This window comes from Magnolia sinica, chromosome 8 (assembly GCF_029962835.1).
Source record: "Magnolia sinica isolate HGM2019 chromosome 8, MsV1, whole genome shotgun sequence".
NCBI lineage: Eukaryota > Viridiplantae > Streptophyta > Magnoliopsida > Magnoliales > Magnoliaceae > Magnolia > Magnolia sinica.
The window spans coordinates 12,503,765-12,529,281 of NC_080580.1; the positions used below are offsets into that span (position 1 = coordinate 12,503,765).

At 44.4% G+C, this 25,517-nt stretch overlaps 1 long non-coding RNA gene across 1 annotated transcript; it reads left to right on the top strand.

Moving 5' to 3' along the window:
- Positions 1-4,268: 4,268 nt before the first annotated feature.
- On the top strand, positions 4,269-8,774 carry LOC131252901 (uncharacterized). The gene is made up of 3 exons (XR_009174741.1): positions 4,269-4,374; positions 6,109-6,265; positions 7,752-8,774. It is a non-coding gene; the product is annotated as an uncharacterized LOC131252901 (long non-coding RNA).
- Positions 8,775-25,517: the final 16,743 nt, after the last annotated feature.

The window sequence follows — 25,517 nt, forward strand, 5'->3', positions numbered from 1 at the left end:
TTGCGATGTATGAGGAGTGGGCCCCACTAGCTAAAAATGGCAATCGGCGGTGAAGAAGATGTGATGTTAGAAATTTCTTTAAAGAAACACGCTGACCGATTTCTTGAGTTATGGTGCGCGTCCAGCCATGTACATACCGTATACACACGTCGCGTGTATGGATCCCAAGGTAATGCATGTGTGAAATCTGCTTCATCCATCTGTTCTGTCACATTATTTAAGGCGTTGAGTCCAAAATTGAGGTATATCCAGAGATCAAGTGGGCCTAAAATTGATGGTTTATGGGCTGATTTATCCGTTGGGATACTTTCACAGGGATCCAAGAGCTGAAATTCGATGTGTACGGTTAATTTATGGTCCTCAGGCCATATATAAAGTTTCAAGCTGAACAGATAGTGGGAACCTTGTGATCTTATATTCTAGATGATTTTCAGGCCTCTTGGACGTGAAATACTTAATTTTCTCGAATCTCAGGCGTGTAAATTCTTCGATCTCGGTCCCCTAGAGTCCGTCCCTTTCCTTGGTGATCCTTGAGCATTAAATCCATGCCTTTAACACCCTCTTTCAGTCTAAGCTCATAAATTCACCTTGCAACAAAAACACGATTAAAATAGGCCGTTAAGCATTATCATGTACGTAGAATCATGTGATAATTAGGGTCTAATATACAATATTTGACCCTCAACAATTAGGTTGGGGTGGTGCTGGTATAGCTGGGACCTGATCTTGAATATCCTGTTGGAGGAGCTTGTCCTGGTTGAAGGAGTGTTCAACCCATTGGCGTGTTGAGATTATACCATCCGGTCTGGACTTATTCACTTGCTCCATTGCTTGTTCCATAACATCCTTCAATTCCGACACTGGCCATACTAGAAAAGTCTTCCTCGCCACTTCTAGTTGCCTTGTGCAATAAGGATCTACCCCAGGGGCGACTTCTATCTTGATTCTCGCTATAGATTGATCCACCCCAAGCAGAGTGCCACTGTCAAGTTCAATGACTCTACCAAAGGATTCTCCCAATTCTAAGAATACCTATTCTACCCAGGCATGTGCTGGAATGCCATACATCCTAAACCAGACCCCTTTTTGCTCTACACCAAAATCAGGCGTCCATGCTTCCACATTCGACAGCCCCAACCTACCGTGTAGGATTAGATCTGAGAAAAAATGCTATCAACAGAGTCCTTGATTTGAAGACAAGCAGAAAATAATCCCTATTTAGATGGGATACTTCAATGGACTCGGAATCATACTTGGAGTTTTTAATACCTTGGGACAGACACTCGAGCATGGTCTCAGGGGAAAGGACTTTAGCCACCACTACCTGCTTTAGTTGCTTGATTCGCCCTTTAATTTCCTCTCCCCCCACACCCTGATTAGGGGGGGCAGGAGCTTTCCTGGTTCCTTATGAGCCGAAATTCCTCCCACATGGGGATCCCCAACTCCTTCACTATCCACAAATTGAGCTAGATTAGTAGCAGTATTTCGTCGAACACCTGATTAGCTCTCTAGAATGGCCATTCTATCTGAGATGTTTGGGGTCGTCGAGCCAACACTTGCTAGGCGAGGAGCTTGTCTTCCAACAGCAGCCTTCGAGTAGAGCCTACGAGCATTGGCCATTGACGTGGGTAGGGATGAGGATGCTGGAAGAAGGTTGGGGAGAGAATTCCGCTTAGGTTGCTTAAAAGTAGGGGGTTTCGGATCTAATCTGGATTTGTTTTCAGGGGCATCCGCAGACCTAAGGATCCTACTTGGGGCAATGGGAATCAGATTGGGGTTTCTGGATCTGGTTCTCTCCACTGTGAGTATTCTTCCATCCACCATTTTTCGGTTCAGTCCTTTGAGCGCTGCCTCTGCCTCTTCCTCTGTCTTGAATCTGATGAACGCATATCCTCTTGGGCGCCCTAGTTTCTCGTTCCGTGGTTTGTAGATATCCACTATCTTCCCAAATCGCCCAAAGATTCTCTGAATGTCAGCTACAAAAGTATCAAAGGAGATGTTTTTTTAAAAAAATTTATTTATAACAAAAGGAGCTTATCATTCATGTGAGGCCAATTACATTCGGGGGTCCCCTAGGATAAAAGGAGCCAGAGGACGCCTATCATATTAACAGGAAAAAAACAACGCTGAATAGAAAAAGACAGGGGGAAACAGAGACTTATCTGCGGGTTCTGTCTGCTCGAGACCCCTCTCTGATGGAGCCGAGCCCGACCTTGTTAAGGAAAAGCATACCTCTCACCATGTCCGGAAGATTACCATGCTACAAAATGACCGCACGTCCTTGAGACGAACTTCTCGTTCGAGCCATGTGATCAGCGACGGTATTCCCTTCTCTGAAAATATGTTGGAACATGAAATCTCCACCTCACCTTATGTGATTAATCCTCTGGACCCAATATCTCCATTTCCAGCCCAGATCAACGGATCCCGACAGAAAATTAACCACAAGTTGCGAGTCAGATTCAACAATCACTTTCCTATAGCCTCGGCCGATGCAGAGTTCCATACCATCTAAAATGGATCGAAGCTCCACACTGACATTTGAGCCCACTCCATAGCCAAAGTAAAATGCAAAATGAAAATTTCCTTTATCATCTCTACATACACCTCCCCCTCCCGAAAGACCTGGATTGGCAAGGGACGAACCATCCACATTGAGCTTTACCCAACTCGGGTTTGGCTTAGTCCATCTGACCACTAGGGGCAGGCAGTTTATGCGTAGCCCCGACCCCCTTAAGACAGCAGAGGGAGCAGCAAAACCAGTCCTATCATGTGTTCCGGCATTGACTGCTTGCTGAGCCGAACTACCCTGCAAACCCACAGAAAATTCGTCACCAATCTCGCCGAAGATGGTAGCTACCCACCACTTTGCTCTAGAAATCACCAAGGCGACCGAGGTCGGAGTCCCGTTAAAGATTGCAGCGTTCCTGCACTTCCAGATATTCCAAAAGATAATAGCCAAGACCAATTTTTGTAGCTCTGATTTTCCTGGGCCCGAAACAGAGGTAGCCCACCACTGTGCCAATCTAACCTCCACTAACTCCGTATCCAAGATGTACACGTGCAATAATCTGCCAAAGTAATTCCATGCCGCCTTCGCAATGTGACTGTTGAGAAAAAGATGGGAAATAGATTCGGTAGAGTGACCCTGCGAAGAAATGTCACTACAACAGACGCATTTAGATGCCAAAGTAACTCCTCGGGACTGAACTGCCTCGTCCACAGCGATCACCTTCGTCAACACCCGCCAGGACATCAGGGAGATTCTTAGAGGGAGCTTGCCATGCCATACTCCATGTGTCCAACTTCTGAGAGGCGCCACCGAGCGACATTTATCCTATGCCGAAGCCAGGGTAAATTGACCTGACTTAGAGAAAGGTCAGAAAGGATAGTCGCTGCCATCATTAATGCAGAAGCCTTGCTGAAAATTGAAATTGATGACCCATTGAGGCAAGAGATTGAATGTCGCCGATGGAGGGAGATGTTGGCCGTGAAGATGGAGAAGGAAACGTGAGGAGGTTTACGCTGCACTTTCTCCCACTCCGAGCTCTCCATCGTCAGGGCGTTCAGATTAGTTCAATGTGTAACTTAAATATGAATGGAAATATCTCACCTACCTTTCTATGTAAAGGCACCACTAGCCTTATGAGAAAGGCACCACTAGACCCAAATATTGGGGTCATCATTATAGCAAATGATGATCTCAAGTCAGGGCAAAGAGAACCTAGGGTTCTCTGCTCAGTACCTTTCCTTTCACCAAGTGCTGCCTGTCATGTATTGTAATGTATCTGTATGCACAATAAATGTTGTCCTAGTCCAATGTATAACTCAATGTATGAGCGAAAATATCTCACCTACCCTTCTATGTAAAGGCACCACTAGCCTTATGAGAATGGCACCATCAGACTCAAATATTAAGGTCATCATTATGTAGCAAATGATGATCTCAAGCTCAGGGCACATAAGACGTCAGGGCACATAAGACCTAGGGTTCTCCACTTGGTACCTTTCCTTTCACCAAGTGCTCTCTTGACAGGCCTAGGACCTCTTGTCAGGCGTGACTAGCTATCTTTCACGAATCTTAAATAAATGTACATGCATGCATACATAACAGTTGACGACTACGTGTCAAAAGTACATTGTAACATATCTATATGCGCAACAAATGTTGCCCTAATTCAATGTGCAACTTAAAGTGTGAACGAAAATATCTCACCTACCCTTCTATGTAAAGGCACCACCAGCCCTATAAAGGTTGCCCTCACAGACGCCAACCTATGTGTTTTTTAGCAACCCTCCCATTGGAGACCCTCACCAAGAAAGCAGATTTCTTCCATCTCTAAGAGTTTCTTTCAAATCATACTCTTCTTCATGGTATGGCCCTTCGTATTTGTTTTCTTTCATTTCCATTTCATTTTAATAAATGGATAGAAGGCAATAACTCTATCTTTACAAGGCTAGCCTAATCTAGCAAATGTTTTATACAATGAAAAAAAAAAAATCCCCTTTAGTTCATAAGGCCCATCGAATTACAGTAGTCAAGCTATGTAATGAAAAAAAAAAAAATTGTAATGAAAAACACCACTTTAAATGGCAATCGTTATTTTCTTAATATCCCCTATTAAATGACAATCGTTATTTTCTGAACGATGGCCACTATTTACATAGGAGTTTCTTTTTTTAAAAGAGGTTTCTACCTCTCTCTCTCTCTCTCTCTCTCTCTCTCTCTCTCTCTCTCTCTCGCCAAATTGTAATAGATATTGAAGATGCAGTCCATTTCACTCTGACTAGAGCTTTGGGAGAAGAGGGAAGCGGTAGAAGATGGGTTAAGTGACTAGGAATAAAATTGTAATCTACCAATCATAGTTTATTAAACTAATTCCTTTTTCCATCCCAAAATGTAAAAGCCAGGTTGTTTCTCAACTAACGGGGAAGAAAAAAAAAAAGAGGAAAAGAGTTATTTTGGAGTGGCCTTACGGGAGGTGTGTATTTGGCCCTCTATAAAAAGGAAGCTGCTAAATGTCCAAAAAGTTCAAAATATTTGCTCTCTCTCTCTCTCTCTCTCTCTCTCTCTCTCTCTCTCTCTCTCTCTCTCTCTCTCTCTCTCCTTTTCAATTATCCTACTTTTCCATTTTGTAATTGGCTTATATCTATATAGAGATAACTTGTTAGCCATTATGAGACTATACCATTTTTAAATCTGGATTAACCTAACTAATATGGCATGTGGTCACCAATGGCATGCCACAAATAATCCACAAATAGGAGAAATCCTAGAACAAAATGAGAGGTAGCTAACCAACTTCTAGGAGAGACCTCTTTTTTCCTGGCCTAGTCAGTAAGGTCATGAAAAGGAAATAGGCATCAAAATGAATCTATTTGAAAATGAAATACTCATCCATGGTCATGTTTCTATTATCAAAATTATTTATATGTACATTTTGGAATGTGAAAATTATAATGCGGGGTTATTTTCACATCGAGCTCGACTAGGGTGGCCTGTGGGATATAGGGGCACACTCAGGGTGGGTGGCCCGCGGAAACCATGAATTTGGGGCCTATGTGAGGCGAGTGTCTCATGTGAGGTGGAACCCATTGATTTGGGGCTCACGAGGGGGTGGACGATGGATTTGGGGCCCATGATGAGAGTTTGACCAATGACCTAACATATGGATTTGAAGTTGAGCAATGAGATAAAGAGATTAATTCGTCATGCTCTATCAACTCGAGTTTTTAGAGCAAGTGGTTAACTATCCTCCATCAAATTGGTATCAGAGCAGGAAGTCTCTTAAAGTAGACTATTTCAGTCCTTTCATCATTCCACCCTTTATCTTATGAGTAGGCCTTGTAAGTCGAGGGCCCCAAGGCCTTTTTAGCCTGGTTAGGGTGAGGGCTTAGAGGATCAGGGCCAGTTGAGGTCAACCATGGTCTGGCCTTAGCTTGGCCCATTACCACTCTTAGTTTGAAGGTCGCTTGGCAGAGTTTATAGAGATGTTGGCCTCCTCTTTACTTTATTTGAAAACTTCACTTGATTTTAATTATGACCATGTGAACAGCCTAAACTTTTGCATTTTGATTGATTATCATTTCGGTTAACCAGTATTTCAGGAATGGAATGGGAAAATGAAGATACTAGGAGTGGATGATCTAACGCTTGGAATTTGGAAACATAAACCCCCAGATTTTGAGACTATAACCCTCTTAGACACTTGCAAAGTTGAGGCCACGGATTTGATCCCAATTTTCCCACCAAACTATCTGAAAGGTAACCTTTTTGGTTCTTTTTAATTAATTATTGTTTGGGTTTCTTGCTGCATAGTTCCTCAAGATTTTGCATTTTACCAAACAGCACGCGCCTTGACTAAAGTAATTGCCTCCGAAGCGATTCTGAAGCTGAAATGACCTCAACTCCCTCATCTAACCTTTACACTAAAAAGTGGTGAAAGTTGAGCATTGTGGGGTCAACAAGGATGTGTTGGTCATTTCTACAGAATAAGCTAATTCTATAACTATTGTGCATGTGGCCTACTATTATGTTTTCTTGTCATCCAACCTGTTTAATTAGAAAGATCGCCCCACCACCAAACTGAGGCTACTAAAAAACAACAAGCTGATCCAACCATCATGTTTGCCACCCTATGAATCGTATTTATGGAAAATCTTTTGTGAAGCGAGGTGGAGCCGCCCCTAATCAATCAGAAAGTGAACAGTAGATATCGAAGAATAACTGGGGTATAATGACCGCATTCACATGCAAAGGTGTGACATGAAAGATGTGGCAATATATGGACAGATAAGGAAGAGTATATACGGAAATTACAATACGAATCCCTATATATGGAACTACAGACATTCACATCCTTTTTTTTCTCTCTTTCTTTTTTCATTTTGTTGAACTGGTTTGTTTAATTATTAAACATGCATGTTGGTGATCTATGGGGTGTAAAAATAGTTTGGAATTGATAGACTCATACCCTGTCTATTTTCTTCTTTTTGTTTTTAGTACCAAAAATAATCATAGTAAAAGAATCTCAGCTGTTAAAATAAAAAATAAAAAATGGAGGTACGTTTAAGAGATGATCATTACCTTAGATTTATGAAGATGTATGTGGGCCATTGAAAACCTTCCTTTTGAATGGTGCTTAATATCTCATCCACGCAACCTACTCACTGAGTAGACTTTGTTTTTTTTTTTGCTAAGGTATTTCACACCAACTGTAAAATTGTTCATTAGCCCAATTAAGTTTAAGATAAATAGTTTAATTGGAGGAATCCACCTTAGATTGCTCATGGCCCATAAACTATAACTGCGATTGGATGCTCATAATCATACAATTAAGGGCAAGCCAAGTGGATTGTAGGACTTGTAAGTATAAACATGATCTTTTTGTCCATTTTGAGACCCTTTATTTGAATGGTCGTGATTACAATCAGGGTGATATGGAGTCCTATGTGGACTCTCTCAAACCAATGGAAGTCTTGTATGTACAGTTTAAATATCAGGTGATGCATGCTGATAATAGCCGATGGATTTTCTGGGCCACTATGAGCCTGTAATAATCTCATGATACTGCAATGCTAATGTAACAATATTATGTTGAGAATGGAATGATTAATAAATGCATTAGATAGTGTTCTGACAATTTATATACTACCAAAATACATTGAAATTTGACAACCCTAAGTGTTTTCTTCCAAGAAAAACAAAAAATTTACAAGGCTTAATATATCTTCAATTATTTTGCCTCTAGCTCTCCAAGCACATGGCTTGCTTTCACATTCAACGCCTGAAGGAGAAGCATCTTTAGCATCTCTCCACCAGTAAGGCAAGGGTCAAGGGCTTGAAAGGAACTCTCCACCACTATGGCGAAGCCCACCTTCAGTTACCTTCCACTTCTACGTAAGATCCTGCAAGGACTGGTTTAGAAGATCCATCCAACTCGAAGGGGCCTGGTGCCGCCTACACACAGACCACGCTGCTTGAATGGACAAAACCCCCAATCACCACTATTTGAAACTGCATGATCAGCAATATATATATGTATCCTAGACAATTAACCTTAATCATCCAGAGACTTTGATGTTCATTGATAATTGCAATGTAATATTGAGAGCTATTATGGAAAGTGAGGAGATGTAGCTGATTGTATTTCAACTTCTGAAGTTGCTGAAAAGGAGAAACAATGCTGATCAACAACAAGATGCACCTCAGGAGAATCACTTGGCCACTTTAGACACTTTTGATGGCTGTGGCGGCTTGTCTGAGGGATTACATCGCGCGGGTTGGTTGGGGCCTTGGTGTAGCAGGCCTGGAGATGATTGAGGCTTTCCTTTTGCAGCTGCTGTGCCAGAAGTGGTTGTGTTTCGGTATGGCATGTCCTGGCTAGATGTTGGCCCTCTCTGCAGGAGCTGAAGCTCAGATTGGCCTTCTGGTCTGCATCATGGTTGGACTGTCAGCTGGAGTTGCTGGGTAGCTGCTGTGTTTGAAGTAGCCTTCACGCAGCCATTGTGGGGGCTTTTTTGCTGGCGTAGGGGAGCCGCCTGGTTTTTGGCTGATGCTGCTGTTGTTGATGTCTTAAATCCGTAAACAGGCCCTATCGATGCCAATGACAAACCACTCAATGCCATCGAGCAGATGTCGATGCCATTGACAAATGTTCAATGTCATCGGAAAAATCCGAAATTTTCATGTTTTATCCTTAGAACATTTTGTTATTTTTAGAGATGTCATCGAAGGTAATTTGATGCCATCGACAGATAGTTGATGCAATTAAAGTCCCATTGAAGGTGCCATCGAGTGCGCACATAGAATTGCTTAAGTGCGGGATCTGTTTCCTATTCCGATTGTGATGCGATTTTTCTCTTGTAATTTTCTGCTTTCATAATGCATTACTGTCACTTTGTACCGTGGTTTTTCCGCAAGGGTTTTTCCACGTAAAATTCGGTTTGCTTGAGTTTGAAATTGGTTGTGCAACTGAAGTATTTTGCTTGATTCATCTCTGTGTGCTTTCGCGGTTCCCCAACAGCTGCATGGTCCAGAAATCGTGGGCCCTGGTTCTATTTCCTCTATGAAGATGGTTTTTGGCTCCTGTTTTGGTTTTGGCTGCTCTTTGCTGGCGTGCCTCTTGGGCTGGTCCATACTGTAAGTTCGGAGCTATGCGAGGCCGTGGGAGTTGCTACTTGCAGGCTAGAAGGTTTGCTGGGGATTTGTGTATGATGGTCATGTTTGGTTGAGGGTACATCTTTGGCTCATGAGTCGTTCCTCAGTTCAGAGGTTTGCTATGTTGCATTGTTGGTTGGGTTTTTTTATCTTTTATTTTCTTTTGCACGGTGGATCTTTTTTCCTTGGTCTTAGGCAGCTCGGTTCTTTGTTCTTTTTTAGGTTTTTTTTGTAGTTCTTCTGAGGCTTCTAGGATCTGTATGGAGAGGGTTTCTCCAGCCTTTTTCCAGGTCTCTCTTTTATCTTGTACAGGTTTAAAAAAAAAAAAAAAAAAAAAAAAAAATGGTTGTATATTAAAACAGAAAGATTTACAGAACATATGAGGGACTCCTGGGGACAAAAAGGAGCCAGGAGAGCCTTAACAACCATGTACAAAAAGAAGAAGAGAGAGCACAGCCCTTAGGTCTCTCTTAAAGAGCCAAGACCCAACTTATCTAATCTATAAAGACCCTTGACTCTAATCGGGAGCTCCGAGAAAGAAAGGTACGTGAAATTTTGTTGGGACGATGCAGCTGCCTTAGCCAGTTCATCAGCAGGACCGTTAGCTTCTCTCGGAATAAGAAAAATCACAAAAGTACCTCTGATTCTTAATTCTCTGATCCTTGTCCACCAATATTTCCATTTCCAGGCTGGGGAAGATTTGCCAATGAACGCGTCCACCACACATTTAGAATCGGATTCGAGAAAAATCCGATTATAACCCCGACTAACACAAATAGACATAGCATCATAAAGGGTCCGGAGTTCCGCTCTATTATTGGTGCCTATACCATAACCATGGGAGAAAGCGAAGAGAAGGGAGCCGAAAGAGTCCCTTCCAATCCCGCCTCCCCCAGCTGGGCCAGGATTACCCAAGGCTGCACCATCGACGTTCACCTTAATCCAACCTTCTTTTGGTCTGGACCACTTGACCACCTGAAGGGATTTTCTCGTAGGGGGGCTCTACCGAATGCTAAGATGTTGGAGGAGAGAGAGATCACCCCGGCTGAGGGATCTGGCACCAGGGAGGTCGCAGCTGAGCCTAGTGAGCCACCAAATAATACGATTGACAACCGTTTACACGGAGGGGCGGACATTTTCAAAACGAGCTACATTTCTAGCCTTCCACAGCTCCCAAAGAATAAGATAGGGGATGGCACACTGAATTTTAGATGGGCTCCGATGAAGGGGTTGGGCGATCCACCAAGAGGACAGCCGCTCCGAAACAGATTGCTGTAGGAGAAGGTGGAAGCCAAAAATACCATTGAAATATGCCCACACACCGCCAGCAAGGCGCCCTCTGATAAAGAGATGGTCAATGGTTTCCGGATGGGGAAAACACAAAGAGTGATTGTACCCACAACAGCAACATTTCGACGCAAGACTGACTCCCCTCCACTGAATTCTATCATCTGTTGGAACCGCACGATGTGACAATCGCCATATAAACATCGATATTTTTAGGGGAAGAAGAGGGTTCCAGATATTTGTTGCTCCCACTATTTCGTGGTTTCTAGTTCGGCAAAGATTCCAACCCGATTTAACAGAGAAAGTACCCATGCGATTGAGAGACCAAAATCGCTCATCTGGGGCTGATGAAGTGCAGAAGCCAGTTGCGGTCATGTGGTGAATAATCTCCTCAGGCAAAAGAGTCAAGACGTGATATGGGATAAGCAGGCCATCCTGATTGAGGACATCCTTAACCGAAAGGGTAAGAAGATCCGCAGGGATGAGATGGAGGGTGAAATTTGCCAGAGGGCCGAGGCTTGACCAATTGCAGCTCCAAAAATTCATCTCCCCCTAGCCGATGAACCATTGTGAAGCAGTTTCAATAATGTGGGACATTTTTGCAACATGTTTCCATAATGGAGAAGAGCCATACTAATGGACGGAGCCAGATACAGCAGCCTGCGGCTGACCGTATTTTGAGGAAATAAAATCAGCCTAGACACCGGGGGCGTTACTGCAGAGAAGAGTCCAGGCCAACTTGAGGCGCAGGGCTTTTGATGAGGACATCGTGCACACGCACGCCCGCACACCACCACCCCTACGCACGTACATACGCAGAAGGAGGACCCCACCATCGATCTGGCTCGATGACGACGTCCAGGGAGGGCCTCCTAGCTAGAAGACAAGTTTTGGTTCAGAAAAGTGGCCCGATAGTCAAGAAAAGCCCACCTTGAGATCTCATGATCGTGGCCCACTCGTCGGATTGGTTTTATATTTTAAGTTTTGCTTATTGTTATTATTTAGAACATCGTGAACGCTTTAGATTTTCTTGTTTAGTTTTTATTTTAGTTTACTTCATCGCCAAGTAATAGGTGTCGCACATGGTGCGAGTTCTTGGGTATAGGGTTCTCCCTATAAATAGGCACCCTTTGTAGTTCTTTTCATTCATTGAAGTTAATAAAAAATTCCTGCTTTATTTTTCTGCTCTCTTCGTGAGTTGTGGAAGAATTCAAAAGTGGGTGCGAAGCCCTCCCTTTTCGAAGGGCTAACTACCGTGGTGCGAAGCCACATCGATCCCAATTCACCCCCATCTTCCATCATCTTTTTTTTTTCCATCTTCCCCCACCATCCGTACTTTGAATTTGTCCTTTTGTTGTATCAGATTTCTTCATTGAAGCAGGTTTCCAGATTTCGGCCCGCAGGCGAGCTGAAACTTCGGCGGAGTACCACGCACAAACCGTACATCGGATCGAGCTGAAATTTGGAGGTTTTGGAGTCCATCCCTGGCTGACCAGGGCCAAGGTGGCCTTTTTCTGAACAGTGGGCCCCACACACGTGCGGCCGGGATCACACACACGTCCGTTTGGGCCATTGTTGTTGTCCACACCCGGGATCATCTTTTGACTCAGGTTTTTATCCTCTTTTATCCTCTCATAGTCATTTTTTTCATGAATCCTAACCCTATATTACATGATCCCTAATTGATTTGCCCCTTTTTATCACCTTAGGGTTCCTTGAATTGAAATTAGGGAATCCCTTGGATTAGGGACTGATTTTTATGCATGAGTAGTTGATTTTATTTCCCTTTGACATTGTTTGGTTTATAATTTTATTGGTCCAGTCCTAGCCTGTGTCGGCTTGGACCCGCATAGATTCCCCTTTAATTGAATGTTTAGATTTTCATGTGGGATGTGGAATTTGTGTGATTGTTTCTGAATTGGTGTGATCTAAGCCTGCAATCTTGCATATCATATTTAATTTTCTATGTCCTGCATCAAATTTGGTATCAAAGCCTAGGGTTCTTATAGGGGAATTCACCACATATTTAGGGTTTAGTTTGTTTGAGTCCTTCATGCATTCAGTCCATCATATATAGATGAATTTTAGTAACAGTGTGTAGTCTCCTTCATATAGAGTCTCGTAGGGTCATTTAGTTTTTAGACGCATATAGTTGTCATAGCAGGTCCTTAGGTTGAGCAAGTCAGTGTATGCCCACACGTACGGGTCGCGGCTTCGGTTTGCACCCCACACTAAACATAGAGCAACTACAAGAAACAGTGGCCAAGTTAGCCCAGCAAGTTGAGTCCTTGAATAAGCATTTGGAACAACACATAAATAAACGTCTCGAAGAAATAGAGGCCTCCTTCAGGGCAAACCCCACCACTAGGGAGGATGCCCAATCTCAGGCAGTTGGTCGGGATGTTAGACCAAGGAATGGAGGCGGCCAAGGAGCTGGTCATGGGCGCGTACCTGTGCACCCACCCCGTGAGGGACATCATGATCAATATGACCCAGATGCACAACTCTTCAAGGGAGTTAGGGTAGATGCTCCTACTTTTGATGGTCACTTGGACCCTAAAGCTTTTTTAGATTGGTTGGCGGATATGGACCACTATTTTGAGTGGTATGATATGTCGGATGCTCGACGAGTCCGATTCGCCAAGATGAAGCTTGTGGGTCAAGCAAAGAGGTTTTGGGCGACGGTTGAGCGAAAAAAAGAAAGAGCGAAGGAACTTCCAATAGTCCATTGGGGAGAAATAAAAGAAACGCTGAAAGAGAAGTACCTCCCTTTCTTTTATCGTATGCGGTTGATTGAGGAGTGGTAGTCTCTTCGACAAGGTTCCATGAGTGTTGCTGACTATATTGAGAAATTTGAAGAGTACTCGACCCGCTGTGAGGTTGATGAGGACCCCGTACTCACCCTTGCTCGTTTTAAAATGGGCCTCCGTCCTGACATTAGGAGAGAATTGCTCGCCAAAGACATAGACACTATCGAACAGTTGTACCAACTAGTGTTAGATGTCGAGCAATAGCTTAAAGCATCTGTGGGAAGGCGGTTTGACTTTCGCGAATCTGGTACTAAGGCCAACCCCTCTGGGGCTAGACCTATGGGATTCCAAAATAAACCTTCCCCTAGTGTTCAGCCCGGACCTAAGGATGATAAGGGTAAAGAGATTGTCGGGTCTAGTTCACGTGGAAGTGGGGCCACTAGGTGTTTTAGGTGTCAGGGGTTTGGTCACTTTGCTCACCAGTGCGGCACGAGAGAGGGCACCAAAGTACTCCTTATTGATGGGCAAGTAGAAGTAGTGCCCCCAGAGAGTGATAGTGAGGAGGAGGAATATGACCCAGTCGGAACCCCTAGTGATGAGGAAGAGGGAGCACAAGAGTCTTTGACCCTCGCAATTGTGCGTTGCGCCCTAGCTCAAGCCAAGAACACTGATGACTGGCGCCGCAACACGATCTTCTACACTTATGCAAAATGTGGGGAAAAGAGCTGTAAGATGATCGTGGATAGTGGTAGTTGTGCCAACGTGGCATCCACTAGCACTGTGAGTCGTTTGGGCTTGAAGCTGGAAGCCCATCCTCAGCCCTATAGAGTCTCCTGGGTTGATTAAACATCCATTCCAGTCTCGCACCGCTGTCTTGTCCCTATTCAGTTCGGATCTTATAAAGACACAATTTGGTGTGATGTTGTTCCTATGGATGTGGGCCATGTCATTCTGGGTAGGCCGTGGCTCTATGACAGGGATGTTACCATATTTGGTCATTCAAATGTTGTACATTCTGGTTTGAGGGCAAGAAGGTCAAGTTAAATCCTCTACCACCCAAGAATACAACTGGAAAGGAGTTCACCACACAGAGTGGTGTGAGCGGCCCAAAAGAAGTGAAGGAGTCGAAGTCCAAGTCCAAACCACTCCATATTTTGAATGCCAAAGACTTTGAGCGAGAGACGGAGGCGGACTCGATGATATACGCCCTTGTGGCTAGGGGGAGAGTACCAGATACTAGCGTAGAGTTACCCACTGAGGTCATTCAGGTAGTACATGAGTTTCGTGATGTTTTTCCTGATGATTTACCGAATGAGCTTCCCCCTATGAGGGATATACAGCATGCCATTGATTTAATCCCTGGGGCAACTCTACTAAACCTCCAACATTACAGAATGAACCCGAAGGAGCACGCTGAGTTGAAGAGGCAGATTGATGAACTCCTAGAGAAGGGTTTCATTCGAGAGAGCATGAGTCCGTGTGCCGTGCCCGCCCTTCTTACACCTAAGAAGGATGGCACATGGAGGATGTGTGTTGATAGTAGGGCCATCAACAAAATTACAATCAAGTATCGATTTCCCATACCGCGTCTTGATGACATGCTAGATATGATGGCTAATGCTACTATCTTCTCAAAAATCGACCTCAAAAGTGGGTATCACCAAATCCGTATACGCCCTAGTGATGAGTGGAAGACGGCCTTCAAGACGAAGGATGGGCTATATGAGTGGCTAGTTATGCCTTTTGGGTTAACTAATGCCCCAAGCACTTTCATGCGTGTGATGACCCAAGTGTTGAGACCCTTCATGGGGAAGTTCCTGGTCGTATCCGTTGATGATCTCTTGATTTATAGCATGACTAAGGAGCAACACCTCAACCATTTGAGGCAGGTTTGTGGGATCCTTAGGGCCGAGAAGTTGTACGCCAACCTAAAGGAGTGCGCGTTCTTGTCTAGTAGTGTGATCTTCTTAGGTTTTATTGTGTCAGCTGAGGGTATCGACGGATCCCGAGAAGGTCAAGGCCATCGTTAATTGGCCCGAACCCCGCAATATTCATGAGGTGCGCAGCTTTCATGGCTTAGCCACTTTTTATAGGCGGTTCATTCGAGGCTTCAATTCCATTGTGGCTCCCATCACAAAAAGGGAGAGTTTCAATGGACAAAGGCCGCCTCGAAGGCCTTCAAGGAGATAAAGGTCAAGATGACCGTAGCTCCAGTTACGCGACTTCCAGATTTTTCAAAAGCTTTTGAAGTCGCATGTGACGCGTCAGGAGTCGGCATAGGGGGAGTACTTAGCCAAGAAGGGCACCCTCTCGCCTTTTTTAGTGAGAAACTGAATGAGGGGAAGCAAAGATATTCCACCTATGACAAGGAATTCTACGCGGTAGTGCAATCACTACGCCATTGGCGACATTACCTATTACCGCAAGAATTCGTCTTGTTCTCAGATCACGAGGCCTTAAAATACTTAAACTCTCAAAAGAAATTAAGCCCCAGGCACGCTAAGTGGGTTCAATTCCTTCAAGAGTATACTTTTGTGCTTAAGCACAAGGCCGGTGTAGAGAATAAACCTGCCGATGCGTTGAGTCGTCGAGTCGCATTACTCAACTCCATGAACGTTGAAGTTACGGGCCTTGAGCGCATCAAAGAAGAGTATTCTGAGTATCCAGATTTTGGAGTTGTGTATACGTCTTTATTAGAGAGTCCATCAGGAGCTAACAGTGAGTATTTGATTTTGGACGGATATTTGTTTAGGAGTGACCGCTTGTGCATACCACGCACCTCCCTTCGCGATTTTCTTATCTGGGAGTTACATTCGGGGGGGGGGGTCATTTTCGTCGTGACAAGACCATTGCCCTAGTGGAGGATAGATTTCATTGGCCAAGCCTCAAGCGGGACGTGGCCAAAATTATAAGGCAATGTCGTACTTGTCAACTGGCAAAGCAAAGGAACCAGAATAGAGGATTATATACACCTGTGCCCGTCATCCCTTGGCAGGACATCAGTATGGACTTCATGCTTGGACTTCCCAAGAATATTCCAAAGCATGACTCCATATTCGTTGTCGTGGACCGTTTCTCTAAAATGGCCCACTTCATTCCTTGTTCTAAGACCTCCGACGCCTCTCATGTTGCCAAGCTATTCTTTAGTGAGGTTGTCAAACTGCATGGGTTACCAAAAACCATAGTGTCTGACCGTGACGTGAGATTTATGAGTTACTTTTGGAAGACACTATGGCACATGATGAATACTAGGCTCCAGTTTTCTTCTGCCTACCACCCAGACTGAGGTGGTTAATAGGAGCCTAGGGAGTTTACTTCGATGTTTAGTGGGGGAGCATACCAGGACATGGGACGCCGTACTACCCATAGCCGAGTTTGCATACAATAGTTCTGTCAATAGGTCCACAGGTCTAAGTCCTTTTGAAGTCGTTACTAGTTATAAGCCTAGGAAACCTATTGATCTTATCCCCATGTCATTGTCTCATAGGCCATTAGAGTCTGCAGAGTCTTTTGCGCATCACATACATTCATTGCATCAAGAAATCAGGCGAAAGATCACTACTAGTAATGAGCATTACAAACTTTCTGCAGACCTACATAGACGTTTCAAAGAGTTCAATATTGGGGACTCTGTGATGGTCCGTATCAGGCCCGAGCGGTACCCTCCAGGGGCCATTCGTAAGTTACACGCGCGTAGCGCTGGGCCCTTCAAAATTATAAAGCGAAACGGTCTCAATGCGTATGAGGTAGATCTTCCATCTTCCATGGGAATTAGTTCCACATTCAACGTGAAGGATCTAGTTGCTTTTCAGGGACCCACTGATACTTTGTCCAGCCCTTCGCCCACCCATCCTGATGTCCCAACCTTACCCTTTGATCCATGGCCTCTTCCCGACCTTTCATCTCAGCCTCTGCCTTCCATACCTAGCCTTCACACACCCAGAGAGGAAATAGAGGATATCTTGGACCATGAGATAATTTCCACGTCGGATGGCGGGTTTCAGAAATACCTAGTTAAATGGAAGTCACGCCCAACTTCGGACAGCACGTGGCTCACTGAGGAGGAGCTTCAAAGACTTGATCCAGACATCCTAGAGCGGTTCAGGAGTTTTATTTCGCCAGTGGCGAAATCTTCGCAGCCGGGGAGAGTTGATGAGGACATTGTGCACACGCACGCCCGCACACCACCACCCCTACGCACGTACATACGCAGAAGGAGGACCCCACCATCGATCTGGCTCGATGACGACGTCCAGGGAGGGCCTCCTAGCTAGAAGACAAGTTTTGGTTCAGAAAAGTGGCCCGATAGTCAAGAAAAGCCCACCTTGAGATCTCATGATCGTGACCCACTCGTCGGATTGGTTTTATATTTTAAGTTTTGCTTATTGTTATTATTTAGAACATCGTGAACGCTTTAGATTTTCTTGTTTGGTTTTTATTTTAGTTTACTTCATCGCCAAGTAATAGGTGTCGCACATGGTGCGAGTTCTTGGGTATAGGGTTCTCCCTATAAATAGGCACCCTTTGTAGTTCTTTTCATTCATTGAAGTTAATAAAAAATTCCTGCTTTATTTTTCTGCTCTTTTCGTGAGTTGTGGAAGAATTCAAAAGTTGGTGCGAAGCCCTCCCTTTTCGAAGGGCTAACTACCGTGGTGCGAAGCCACATCGATCCCAATTCACCCCCATCTTCCATCATCTTTTTTTTTTCCATCTTCCCCCACCATCCGTACTTTGAATTTGTCCTTTTGTTGCATCAGATTTCTTCATTGAAGCAGGTTTCCAGATTTCGGCCCGCAGGCGAGCTGAAACTTCGGCGGAGCACCACGCACAAACCGTACATCGGATCGAGCTGAAATTTGGAGGTTTTGGAGTCCATCCCTGGCTGACCAGGGCCAAGGTGGCCTTTTTCTGAACAGTGGGCCCCACACACGTGCGGCCGGGATCACACACGTCCGTTTGGGCCATTGTTGTTGTCCACACGCGGTATCATCTTTTGGCTCAGGTTTTTATCCTCTTTTATCCTCTCATAGTCATTTTTTTCATGAATCCTAACCCTATATTACATGATCCCTAATTGATTTGCCCATTTTTATCACCTTAGGGTTCCTTGAATTGAAATTAGGGAATCCCTTGGATTAGGGACTGATTTTTATGCATGAGTAGTTGATTTTATTTCCCTTTGACATTGTTTGGTTTATAATTTTATTGGTCCAGTCCTAGCCTGTGTCGACTTGGACCCGCATAGATTCCCCTTTAATTGAATGTTTGGATTTTCATGTGGGATGTGGAATTTGTGTGATTGTTTCTGAATTGGTGTGATCTAAGCCTGCAATCTTGCATATCATATTTAATTTTCCATGTCCTGCATCAGCTTTGAGGACGTCCTTAAGACTACGGATACCCAGACCACCCTCCTCTTTTGGATGAGCAATCCTATTCCAGCTGAGCCAATGGCCCTCCTACCAGCCCTAGAAAAAATCTGCCAATTTCGCTTCAATTTTATCCAGAATCTGTGAAGGAATAATTGCTGCTGCCATCGAGTGAATTTGGATGCTACTGAGGACATGGTTTATAAGCGTGCACCTGCCGGCCTGGGACAGGTAGCGCGCTGACCAGCCAAGAATTCTGAACTCGATCTTAGCTAACAGTGGGAGGGAGAGCGAGCTTCTGTTCCTGCCACTGAAGAGGGGGACGCCAAGATAAATGAAGGGGGCTAATGAGCCACACATGTCGAGGATCCTACCAATCAGTCTCTGTCTAGCAGGAGGGAGAGAGGGAGCATGGAAGAAATAACTTTTTGAGAGGTTAATCTTTTGGCCTGAACATGACTAGTATGCGGAGAGGAAGGTGGCCGTAGCCGCAATAGATGACCTGCTCCCGTTAAGGAACAACATCGTGTCGTCCGCATAAAGAAGATACGTAATTTGTTTGCAACCCCGCTTTAGATTGAAAGGAGAACAAGCACCACTAGCTACCAGATTAGAGAAACCTCTTCCAAGGACTTCAGTGGCTAGGATGAAGAGACTGAGGGAAATTGGGTCTCCCTGGCGCAGACCCCTGGAAGATTTGAAGAAACCCGCGCTTTCCCCATTGATTAAGACTAAGAACCATACGTTGTTCCAACATTTCTCCACCATATTTATCCAAGAGATGCCAAAACCGAAACGTTCCAAAACCGGTTTTAGAAAATTCCATTCAACTATATCATATGCCTTTTCCATGTCAAGCTTGAGAATTATGTTGCCCCTGCAAACTTTTCGACCGATATCACGATAAATCTCCTGACCCAAAGCGATACTCTCTACAATCGATCTACCTTTGACGAAAGCCCCTTTCTTGAGCGAAATTAATTTGGGGAGGAGAGTGGCGAGTCTAGAAGTAATTACCTTTGCAAAGATTTTGTAGACATAGTTGCATAAACTTATCGGTCTAAAGTCTGAGAATCTCTTGGGGCCTGACACCTTTACGATCAAACAAATCGGAGAAGTGGTGAACGCACGAGGGAGATCGCCCCCTGAAACAAATGCGTGACTGCCTGGAGGGTGTCCCATCCCACAGTATCCCAACAGCTAGCAAAAAATGCAGCAGATAAGTCATCCGGTCCAGGGGCCCCGTCGACCGGGTTGGCCATGACCGCGTCTTTGACCTCAACCATGGAGGGGAGGTGCAACAAGAAATCGTTGTTGGCTGCAATCAGTAAATTTAGGATGTTGTTCAGAAGATGATTATCTTGGAAGTGATGTTCCGAGTGGAAAAGTTGCTTGAAATGCTCAACTGCTGCAGATTTGATCTGGGCAGGGTCTGAGGTGATGGAGCCCGATTCGAGATGAATCTCAGAGATGATGGAGTGTATGGATCTTTCAGTGGCTTGTAAATGAAAATATTTGGTGTTTCGGTCTCCTTCCGTTAACCAGTTATTACGGGATTTTTGTTTTCAAAAAATCTCTTCCGCTAGTTCCATATTGGCCAGATGACATCTGGCTTCCGAGAGAGAGGACTGACGGATATCAGAGGGGGCGAGTTGCGCCTGATCTTCCAAAGAAGCTAAATTCTGTTCCACTGCCTTGAGATTCTGGAAAACATTTCCATAGATGAATCTATTCCACTCCTTTAATCAGTTCTTGACCTTCCAGAGTTTCAACAAAAGGTTTGTCATGGGTTGATCGTCCATGTCCTCCAACCAAGCATCCTGAACCACCTGATTGAATCCCTAGTAAAGCATCCACATCCTTTGGAAACGAAACAGTTTGGCTAGGGGAGAGGGGCACCTGGGAGAAGTCAGGAGGAGAGGAGAGTGATCGGAGTTAACTCGGGGCAGATGTTGAACCTGGAATTGGGGAATACGAGACACCTAGTCGCCGTTGCAAAAAACTCTGTCAAGCCTAGCCCAAACACGAGCAATGCCCGATTAATTATTACACTAAGTAAAAGCATTACCCGTGAACCCAGCATCTAGGAGAGCAGCATTGTCCATCGCTGCTGTGAATTTCGTCGAGCTACTAAGGTCAAAGCTACTGCTACCTCTACAATCCGAGGAGGAGAGGACTGCGTTAAAATCACCACCAATTACTCACGGGCCTGAGATCCTGCTTGCCAAGGAGGCTATATCTGACCAAATATTTCTTCGCTGTATCTTAGAGCATTTGGCATATACAATTGAAATAAAGAATTCTGATTAGGAATTGTTAACATGGACAGAAAACGTGATCATCTGAGAAGAGGATTGCAGAACATGTATAGTTAAATATGAGCTGAAATAGAACCAAATTTTACCTCCAACCTCCACGTTGGAGAAAGATGAATGAAATCCCAGTTTTAGGCCCACTGAAACTCTCTTCTCCTCTCTCGTCATGGGTTCCAGGATCGCCATCCACCAGGGATTGTGGATACGAATGAGCCTACGTGCCGATCGCAAGGTCGCGGAGTTGGCCACGCCTCTAATGTTCCAGATGATGGCCTTATCCATCAGTCACACACCCAGAATTGAACGCCCGTCTTCAAGTCTTCTGAGTCTCCCATTCCAATCCACTACAACTCCAGTGTTACTACCCATCGATGATTTTCTACCGCCAGTTCCCAGTTTATCAGTGGTAGGAGCGTTCCAAGAAACAGGCAGGATTCTGGTGTCAGGAATCATAATTAACAAACTGATATCCTACTCAGGCTGGTGGGCTATGTCGTCTTCTGATAGCAAATCATCACTGTTTTCCTGATATTGAATCAGAGGAAGCTCCACCATGAGGTGTTGCGGATCGATGACCGTATGAGAAATCAGAGATTGTTATATCTTCTTAGAGAATGAGGGTGGCTGTTGTTGGTTCTGATCTAACTCATTGAAGGGAAGTCTTCTCCTCCAGGGGTTGATGGGAGAGTTGCCAACTGATCGAGATAGGAAAGGAGGGGGCCTGATAGCCCCAGAAACCTCTCTGGGCTGAGTGGGCGTGCAGTGGTGGTTTCGAGAAATCTCAGCTTCACAGGGTACAGCAATCTCTACAGTCGTCCGTTGGCAGGTTTTGGGGCCTTGAATTTCCTCCTCAATCATAGCAACGAGACTGGAGGAATCCGGGCGGTCAAGACGAAAATCATAAATGACAGGGAGGATATCTAGAGGGAATATAGGTTGGGGAAGGGGAGTTGGGTTAGGCCAGGAAGGATTGTGTAATGGGGCGGGTTGAGAAACAGGTTGTTGGTGTGACACGGGGTGGGGAAGGGGTGAGGGACTGGGTCCGGCATCGCTTCAAAAGATGGGGGTTGATGAGGTTGAGGGTTTGAGAGGAGGGAGGGGGACAGATGAGGACAAGAGCTGAAGGAAGGGGACAAGAGCAATGGGCCTGAACAGGCAAGGAGGTATGAGTGGAGGCAGGAATGAGAGGGGGAGGGGTAGTTGATAGGGCAAGTGATTGAATAGATTGGTCCAGGCATGGTGGGGGGTTTCGGCCTACGGTGGAGGGTTGGATGATCAATGTGGAATCAGCATAAACAGGTGCTGGGTGAGGGTTGCTACTTAATAGGGAGTTCGAACAAACAGGTGTCAGGCGGGGATTGATGTTCAGCTGGGAATTAGTGCAAACAGGTTCTAGGTGATGGGTGTAGGTAGCTTCATTCCCCTGGAAAGTAGCATCAACCCACTCTCGGGTTGATCCAAAAACATTGTCGCTTGCCGTAGCCTTGAAGGACAAACCGGTACTAAGATCGCAACCTTCAATGAAGCCTAGGATCGGGTAGGTTTTACCATTAACAGAGAGATTTCTGGCTTTTGAGATGTCTGACCCAAAGTGGAGCTTGACTCTAACTCTAGCAAAGCCTTGAAACGTCCCGTTAATCGCTACGTTATCTATTTCCACCACTTCTCCAAAAGTTGATGCTAGACGTTTAATGACGTCAGGGTACCAAGAATGGGCCGGAATCCCCATCAGGCAAATCCAAATACCTTGGGAGAAAGCAGACTCCTCAGGGGTCTAAACACAAGCATCTGATAGATCCAACTTATGTTGAAGTTCAGGGTTGTCTAAGAAGGCCGACATCACTTCCCGCGACTGAAACTTTAACAGGAATTTATCAGCGGCAATCCTGGTGCAAACAACCTTAGCTGCAGAGAATTTTGTGGCACGAAGGGAATCAGTGAGATGCGTTATGGAGATGGAAGCATTTTTCACTCTCCCAACCAACACAGAGGACAGGGAGGCACGAAGCCTCGTTACCACTCTGGGATTTGCGAAAACCGAGAATCTATCAATAATCGGTTGATTGTCGGTCTGTATATCCTCAATGGCAAGAGGGTTTGGTCGGCTAGGGGGTTGGAGGAGCGCCACATCGCGGTAGGTTCTCATCCTAGGGTTTTGGGGATGCTCTGTTGGCATAGCATGGGCAGGATTGCGGATCAAGGATGCAGAAAGCCCTTTCCTCTGGATTTTAGCGTATGCGATGGAGACGACCCGTCCATCAATCATCCTACCATTGAGGCATCGAATCGCATTTAGGGCATCCTGCTCGTAGCAGAATCTGATGAAACCAAAACCCTTGGATCACTTGGAGATCTTGTCTGTAGGGATGAAAGTTTCAGAGATTTTTCCATATTGACCGAAAATCCGATGGAGGTCTTCAGCTGAGGTATCAAAAGTGAGATTTCCTGCAAATATTGAGAGGTTTGGGGGTGGAGGGGAGCGCGGGCGGACGATTTGCCAAGGTCGTTCTCTTTCCTCCATTGCAGTCAATGCCTTTGTACAGATTTTGAATGGTGTGGGTGAGGTTAGTTTTTTTAAGAGCCCAACCAAAAGATCGTACATTCTTCTTTATAATCATTTTAATAAAGTTAGAGGTGGTGTGCTTCCATCTTTCTAAAAATATATTATAAATATGTATGTATGTATCCAAGTCTGCTTTTGAAAAAGGAGTCCAGCATTTCTATGAGAGGTTGGTCAGATGCCCACTAATCACGCCCAATAATCCACTTGGAGTTCTCTAGCATGGCCTCCCAGTACAAGCAGATACAACACATTGTTTTGTGTTTATATTTTTGAAAAACTATGGTGTAAAGTAATAACATTTTGTATTTAATTTAATAACATTCTGTAGAGGGGCAAGAGGCTCTTCATATTTGCTTCCTCCCTCGGCTATGGGGAGGGATCAAACAACGTAGCTGAACTGAGAGCAATCTGGGACGGTCTTTCCCTGTGCAAGAGTTTGGGCCATGCCTTCATAGAAGTGGAATCCGACTCCAAGATTGTGATTGACATTCTTATGGGCCAGTCCAATATCAATTGGTGATGAAAATACTGGGTGTCCAAGATCCGGAAGCTATCTAGCGAAGGTCGAGTCAGATTTTCCCACATGCCAAGAGAAGCAAACGCCCCTGTGGATGGGCTTGCACGGCTGTGGAGTGAATGCCAAACATCAGTTCTCTTCCAGCAGTCCGGTGGATAGATATATTCTTGTGTGTGTGTGTGTGTGTGTGTGTGTGTGTTTGCATTTCATGGGTTTACGATAGGCCTCCTTCACGCCATTTTTTCCAGGAGGAGGCCTGAAGGCGTCTCGTATGATGTATAGCCCCTTTCTATATATACAGTTTGGAAAGTCGAAAAAAAAAAAAAAAAACCAGAGGTGCTTCTGTTGGTGTTTTACTCTTTTGGGCACTATCATTTCTATTAATTGGTTAACATGGGAAAACAGCACCTCCTTGGGGGTGTGAAGGAAGCTCATGAGCTTGGTCTTATTTCACGCTTAGCTCAGACGTAACAAAAGAGGACTTCAATCTTCAAGCTTAGCTCAGACGTAGCTCTTCCTTTTTGGGTGTGAAGCAGTGTCAAACCAAAATACCTAGCAAGCAACTTCCCAGAGAACTCTAGAATCTTCCAGAGATCTCTACACACCACTACAAGGGTCTAGCCTACTCTAGAACCTTCTACCAACAGATTTTTATCTTCCATTTAAACTAATTTCTATAATTCTTTTAGTTGCTTTGATAAAGCGTGAGAATTATCTGTGTTCTTCAGTAGTATTATGGCCTCATATCATCATATCACCAGTTCAGATCAAAGCGAGAGGTCGTGAGCTTTTTGGAACAAGAAGCAAGAGAACTAAATCTGGTTTTAATGAGACTAATACATATGCACTTGTACAGTTTAGTTTTTTTTTTTTTTTTTTTTTTTTAAATCTATTTATCTATCTTATGGTTTTAGTTCTCGCAAGCAAGAAGGGATGCTAAAGAGGGAGATTTGAATCTAATGCCAACCTCATGGTGACTGTAAAAATTGTTCAATATTTGAAGATGAGGTTGCCGGAATACATCCCAGGTGTTATAATTAAATGCGTTGGGACTCCAGATGTTGGAATTGGGTCTTTTCCAATGACACGAACCGTTTATTTGATATAGGTCGCCTTGGATAGGGAATGCATGCCTAGAAAACTTTCAAATAAAATATTTAAACCCATTGATTTTACAAAAGCTATGGTATCTATTCCTGTTAAAATTAAAGAAGCCAAGTTATCAAAGGATTGAAATAATTCAATCAAGAGTTCTTATTTGTTGTCTTTCACCATAAAAAGTGAGACTTGTCATATTAACCGGATCATTGGAAAATAACTCAGATTCAAAGGCTAAAGTCCCGACATGTTGTATTGAAATATGTTAGGATGTATTCGGGCAATGGCAATCCTAATTGAAGATTTACCGGAAATCAGAAGTTTTGAAGGTAACCCGTATGCGCATGTTCTGTATTGTAGTGATCTCATGGTTCTGAATTCTCCCACGCCAGAAGATTCGGTAATGCTTTGAGGTTTGAACATTAACTGATCTCCTTAACCTCCAAATATTGAAAGAG